This window comes from Carlito syrichta, unplaced genomic scaffold, assembly GCF_000164805.1.
Source record: "Carlito syrichta isolate Samal-C Ts95f unplaced genomic scaffold, Tarsius_syrichta-2.0.1 Scaffold306971, whole genome shotgun sequence".
NCBI lineage: Eukaryota > Metazoa > Chordata > Mammalia > Primates > Tarsiidae > Carlito > Carlito syrichta.
Window position 1 is genome coordinate 86,131 of NW_007251067.1, and position 7,174 is coordinate 93,304.

Genomic DNA, 7,174 nt, shown 5'->3' on the forward strand with positions numbered 1-7,174 from the left:
CACCAAGGTATGATGTTTTAGGAGTTTTTTCTTTGTCACACTTGAAATTGCCTGTGGTCTTCCTTTGGTTTTTCCTCATTTGTGACAGGTTTCTTGTTTTTCTCTTTAGTTTTGTGTCAATGGGAGCAGCTTTCCCTTCAGATGTTTGTTCAGCCCTCTATTCTTCCCTGATCTGGGTTTTGGATCTTTTCTATTTTGAAATAGGACTGTGGGTGGGAAGCTTTTCTATCTCTTGTAGTTTTTGAAAGTCAAATAAGGTAGGAGATGGTGCACTAAGATTCAGTAAGTATTTGCAAATTGCAATGTTCACTAATTGTGATATGCTTTCCCTGAGACCCACTACCCACCACCACTCTATATGACAATGCAAAGCAGAAACCAATGCAAAAAACAATTGAACACACACACCACAGACATACACACACCCCCCCAAAACAAACTAAAATGACAACAAAGTGAAACAAAACAAACAACAACAAAAAACCCCAAGAAAACTGAACACACGCCTAGCACAGTGAATAGAGAAGAAAAACAGAAAGACTGGGCGGGGGAGAAAAAGGAATTAAATTTGAGCTCTCACACATATATTGACATACACCTTAAACTATTAAAAAACAGAAGAAAAAAGAGCAAAAAAATCCAACAACAACTAAATTGAAAAATGAACACTCAGCCATTCACATACACACATAAATAGAAAATAACAAACAAAAGAAGAAATAAACCAAAAAAGAAAAGAAAAAACTTGGGGGCATGCAGATCAAACCCTCACATACACAGTCATGCACAAAGGAAAAATATTTTTAAAATCGATGAACTAACAGGCAAAAAAAATTAAAAATCCTGCTCTCTTGTGGCAGATTCTGTAATTGTTCCTCTAATTTGGTCTCCTGCAGAGTTCCCACCTCTTTCACTCTTTCCCCAGGGTCCGAAGCAGGGAAGGAGGAGAGGCAGTGGAGGTGGATGGGGCTGTAGTTCTCCCCTCCCACTCATATCGTCACTGAGCTCTCCTCCAGTGGGGAGGTGTGAGATTGTCTCTTCCTCAGGTATGTACTCATGGTGGGTGCCCCAACCAGGTCTATCCTGGAATGGAGTTCCATTGCAACTGACATCCAGGCTCTGCCTTGGTTTGTTCCTCTCAGTCATGGCCCAGCTCTGTGAGTCTGACATTCAGAGGATTGCTGGGGAAGAGGAGGTTTGAGTCAGTGCTGGACTCACCACTGATCTCTTTGGAGTCCTTCCTTGTCATTTTCTGGCCGCACCCTTAGTCCTGTGGTTGGATCAGGGTAGGGTGTGGGGTGCCTGGGACTCAGTACTCTCGGGTCCCTCTGAAATTTGTCCTTTCAGAACATTCCATCTGGGTCATGATGAACCCCTGAGTAGTTGCTCTGCCAGTCAGAGATTGAGTCTGCTGCTCAGTGGTGAGCAAGTTGAAGCACTTTCCTGCCCCATCTTCAAGATGGTGGCAGGGTACTTTCCTGTGATACTCTGCCTCTGGGCTCCTTCCATAGCTCCTGCTGTCAGTATCAGGTGCTGAAGTGGTGAGACAAAGTCTGGAGCCAGCAATCTCTCCTGCTGCAGTGATGAGGCAGAGCCTGGGGGCAGTAGTCTCTCTCTACTACTGCTTCGCAGGAAAACTTTTGTCCATTAAAAAAAATGGCACTTGACTTCTGTGACCTGGGAAGAGCCAGGGACCAAGCAGAGAAGCTTCAGCACCAGCTGTTGCACCAGGACCCTGATCACTTGCTCACAAGCCCCCACTTAGTCAGTCTCTCCCAACATTTTCTTCCCTGGAAGGGTTTTGTTGATTTTTTAAAAATGGCACTCGGCTTCCACATCCTGGGAATCACTAGGGTCCAAGCCAAGCAGCTGTGGCACCAGCAGCTGCACCAGGAAAGCCCTGGCCACTAGCTCCCTAACCCTCACACACCCACTTACACACTGGCACGTACACTCACTCACTCACACCAGGACTTGCACAGTCCAGTTGGACTGGCAGTCATCTTCTTGACCTCCTGTACCCTAATTCTTAACTGGATTTTCAGTGGTTTAATATTTTAGTTACTCCTAAATTTTCCAGGTATGAGATCATACTATCCATATCATCTACAAAAGAGTAATCATTTTACCACCTTCTATTTATTTCTTTATTTGCTTGTTTGTTTGTTTATTTATTTATTTTAGAGTTATGGGGTACATGTGAGAATTTTCTATGTAGGTAAATAGCATGAAGGCAAGGTTTGGCTTCTAACAAGCCTTTTCCTCCCATAGTAGTGAACATGGTACCCAATAAATTGTTGTGTGCCCCTTATCCTCCCTACATCCCTCCTTTAGCTGTGCCCAGCATCTGTTTTTCCCACCTTTGAGACCATGTGCCCAATGTTTAGTGCCCACTTGTGAGTGAGAACATGTGTTATTCAGTTTTTTGTTTCTGTGATTGTTCACTTGGAATGATGGGCTCCAGCTGCATTCATGTTGCTGCAAAGGACATGACTTTATCCTTCTTTATGGTTGTATAGTATTTCATCATGTCTATGTACCACATTTTCTTTGTCTGGTTCATTTTTGATGGGCATCTGAGTTGCTGCCATGTTTTTGCTGTTATGTAGAGTACTGCAACGAAATATGTCTGTAAGTGTCTTTTTGGCAGAATGATTAATGTTCCTCTAGGTATATACCCAGGAGTGGGATCGCTGGGTCAAATGGTAGTTCAATTTTTAGTTCTTTGAGAAAACGCTACATTGTTTTTCACAAGGGTGAACTAGCTTATATTCCCATGAACAGTGTAGCATTCCCTTTTCTCTGCAGCCTCATCAACACCTGTTGTTTTTTGACTTTTTAATGAAAGGCATCCTGACCAGTGTGAAGTAGTATCTCATTGCAGCTTTGACTTACATTTTTCTGATGATCAGTAAAGGCAAGTATTTTCCCATATTTTTGTTGGTCACTCATTTGTTTTCTTTTGAGAATTGAATGTTCATGTCCTTTGCCCATTTTTTAATGGGGTCATTAGTATCTTTTGTCCTCATCAATTTGTTTGAGTTTCTTATAGATCCTAGATGTTAGGTCTTTGTCAGTTGAATACCTGGCAAATATTTTTTCCCATTCTATGAGTTGCAATTTTAATCTGTTGATTTTTGTTTGTTTGTTTTTGCTGTGCAAAACATTTTAGCTCGATAAGGTCCCATTTGTCAATTTTAGACTTTGTTGCATTTGTTTCTGAGAAATTGTTCATGAATTCATTGCTTAGGTCAATATCCAGGAGGGTGTTCCCTAAGTTTTCTTCTAATAGTGTTATAGTTTGGAGTTTCAAGCTTAAGTCCTTCATTCATTTTGAGTTAATCTGGTATATGGTAATAGGTAGGTGTCTAGTTTTATTCTTCCACATGTGGCTAGCCAGTTTTCCTAGCACCATTTGCCAAATATGGTATCTTTTCCTCAATGTTTGTTTTTGATGGCTTGGTTGAATTGAATAGGTTGAATACCTGTAGTTTTGTTTCCAGATTCCTTGTCCTGCTCTATGTGTCTATTTTTGTACCATTGCTATGCTGTCTTGGTTACTGTAGCCTTGTAGTAAATTTGAAGGTCTGGAAGTGTAATGCCTCCGGGCTTATTCTTTTTGTTGAGGATTGCTTTAGCTATTTGGACTCTTTTTGGACTCTCAATATAAATTCCTGTGTTGTCTTTTCTGGGTCTGGAAAAATAATGCTGGCACTTTGATAGAAATTGCATTGAATCTGTAGACTGCCTTGGGTAAATCTTGATTCTTTCAATCCATGAGCATGGGATGTTCTTCCATTTGTTTGTGTCACCTTTGATTTCTTTGAGCAGTATCACCACCTTTTTAAATAACAGCTTTATTGAAATAAAACTCACATACTACAAAATTCACCTTACCACCTCCTTTTAAACTTTGTTACAATGAAACATCTGTCTCTCTCTCTCATTTAATTGTACATCTAATAAATGTCAAACAATAATGATGATAGAGGCTTCCTTTTTATGTTCCTACCTTCAGTCAAGAATGAGTCTAGTCCTGTCCTATTGTTTGATTCTTGCTTTTGAGTTGAGATTAATGCAGTTTTATAATGTCAAGAATGTATTCATGTATTTCTATTTTATTGAGTGCTTTGAGCATCATAGTTGATTTGTAGTGTCTTAAGCATGACTTTGACTCTCAGCTATTCCAGCCAGTATATTTATTCTTTTATCCCTGTTCTATGTTGCTTTTTATTTCCCATCCACCCCTAACTCTCATCTTCCTGATAAAGTTGTGCTGCTCTTCATCCCACATGGCTTCTGTGGAGATCTTAGCCACTTTAGGCAGCCCTCGGGCACTTTTGACTCAGCACATTACATCTATCACTTACTTTAACTGAAAAGGAAGTTACCAGGTTTTCCCCCATTCATCTTTTTGCTTTAGTATGATACCTGGAAGGAAAAGAAGAAAATTGCTATCTCACACCATCATGCTCATATAGGAGCTAAATCCTTTCTAAAATATTAGCCCTGCTGAAGAAAAGTTGTACAAAAACTGTTTATCCTAAATGGACACTGGTCACAGTGTCTTCTCATTTTTTCCCTGTGAGAAGGCTTTCCTATTACCTATAACTGACACAACCTTTCCCTATTCTCCTTAAACAATAAGCCAATGAATCTTTTAATGCTTTCTTGCTACATACCAGGCACTGTGCTACATGCTTCATAAGCATCATATCACTTTACTTCCTAGCACACCTGTGAGGTAGGCACCAGGGAAGCAGCAGAGAGAAGTGGTTAAGGGGGTGGACTGTAAAGCTAGATGACCTAGTTTGAATTCCATCTCTGTCACCGGCTTTACTCTTGTACGATCATAAATTAAGGAAGCTAGTAGTTCCTACATCTTGGATGTTGTAAAGAACATATGAGTACCTGGGATGCAGCATGAGATGAAATACTATGAGATACATAGAAACAGATAAAGAAACTGATCACATAAGAGTAAGAGTTATTTCACTCTTTCCCACTCTCCACAGTCTTTCTCTTCAAGGGCTGGTTCTACACTTGACAAAGACATGATGGTCCAGGCCTCTGCTGGCACCTGTGCACTCCTCCTCATCTACCTCTGCCCTTACCATGGTAGGAACATTTTGACCCATCTGTCTAGGGATCATGTTTCAAGAATTACCCTGTCTCTCTCCTTCAACATGAATACATAATCAAAAAAGTATGATAAATTAACATATAAGTGCTACAAAAAGAAGAGGAGTTATGAGAGAAATAACAGGTTAGTGGGCCCAGAGTGCTGTGAGAACAGCCATGGCACTAAATTAAGCTGAGAGGTGAAAAAAGGGCAGATGGCAGAGGATCTTGTCCTGTACTGTCCTCATTAAAGTTGAAAACTATTGCGGGGCCTGGCATGGGCCAGTTTATATGGAAACAGAGAATTATAACAAGGTGGCAAATGCTATAATTGCCTTTAAACCCAGTATCATGAGAATACAGAGTAAAGATGAGAACTCTTTAAGTGCTGCCAAGTAGGTCTTCTCAAAGAAAATACTTGATTTACCAAATGAAGGATCAGCAAAGAGTTCTCCCCCAAAATGACATGTGCTTAGTTACACTTTTTTGCCTCTTCAAATGACAAGGTGCTGTCATCTTATTGTATAAATTCATAATAAAAAGGCTTCCTTGAGAACTAAATTCAGGTTTTTATTTTCCCCATACACTTAAAATAGAGAATTCAATGACAATAATACTATGGAAGCTCTACCTCAAACAGAATCTGGGGTGTTAAACAAATAATACACAAAATTTTAACCAAACTGGGCTCAGAGCCCAAAAAACAACCACTTAAAACCCACAAATGAATGCGAAGGGAAGAAAAAATGATGCAAGAAAGAGCGGGTAAAATAATAGAAGTAGAGCAGCCAGGTGTTGATAACAGACCCTTGGATTGGCGTCCGAGTCCCAGTCCTGGCTTTGTAAATATGTTGTGATGCTGAGCGAGTTACTGCTGGGGCATAAGCAGGCAGGCCTGATGATTTCAAATGTTCAAATTTGGTTTCAACATTCAAGGTGTCTCTGAGTCAATAACAGTTCTCCTCAGGATGGCTAACAAATTTGTCCATGGATGTTGAAAAAATGGAAAATGGGAGTTGAATGTTCATTTTCATTTACATCTAGGGCAAGATGTTCAAGTTCAATTCTTTTTCTCTCTCATGGTTCAGATTCTTGGGCCCAAACAATGTCTTTTCATTGGTGATAGGAGTCATGAAGATCAAAACCTCAGCACAGATGTATGTGGCAAGCTTTTCTTTTACACCTATCTTTCCTTCTAGAAAGATGAACTGACCCATGGTGGGCTGTCTTTTATGGAGACTCTTTTTCCTACTCTAACTCATCACCAAGCATTGGAGGCAATCTCTTTCACTTTCTTTGTCTGACCAAGTTGAAGGATAATTAATTCACTGTTTCTTCTAGCAGATCCAGTGCTAAGATCTGCTTAGTGGGTTTGGGGCCAGAGCTGTGATACAGATGGAGAAGTCTATGCCCTCTGTTTGCTCTGATGCTTCTTGAGAGGAAACAGAGCCCCACGTGTTGCTGCTTTTCAGCTTCCTGCATTGCTTTGGGACCTAAACTCTTATCAACAACTCTTGCTTGGCTGGCTGGAGACCCTTTAATGTCTTTCTCTCCTTCAGGGACCTTGATTGGCAGTAGCTGGGATGTATATATTCCTGTATTCTCTGACTAAATGACAATATAATCACACCTCCAGTTTCTAATTCTGGTAATGTTGGCAAGATCAGCATCAATAAGCCCCATATTTCTAATAACCTCTTCCCCCTGGAAATCAATCTTTTCTTATTCCTCAGATTCTTTGCACTTGGTGTAACTCTTACAAATAGTCAAATCTTTTTCACTACACTAAAATCAAGATCTAAGCCAGTTAAACAGCTAGAAAAATAAGTAGAACAAGCTGTGGTTGCTGATGAGTTACCATGGAAACAAAATCCAGACTAAAATCCACTTCCAGTCTCCCTTGGGTTAGTAACTCATAGACCAAATCTTCATTAATGCAGCATAAAGAAGGAAAAAAGATCAGAATACAGCCAACTTTCAGTTGTCTTCTTGTATTCTTATCAACACACACACACACACACACACACACACACACACACACACACACACACAC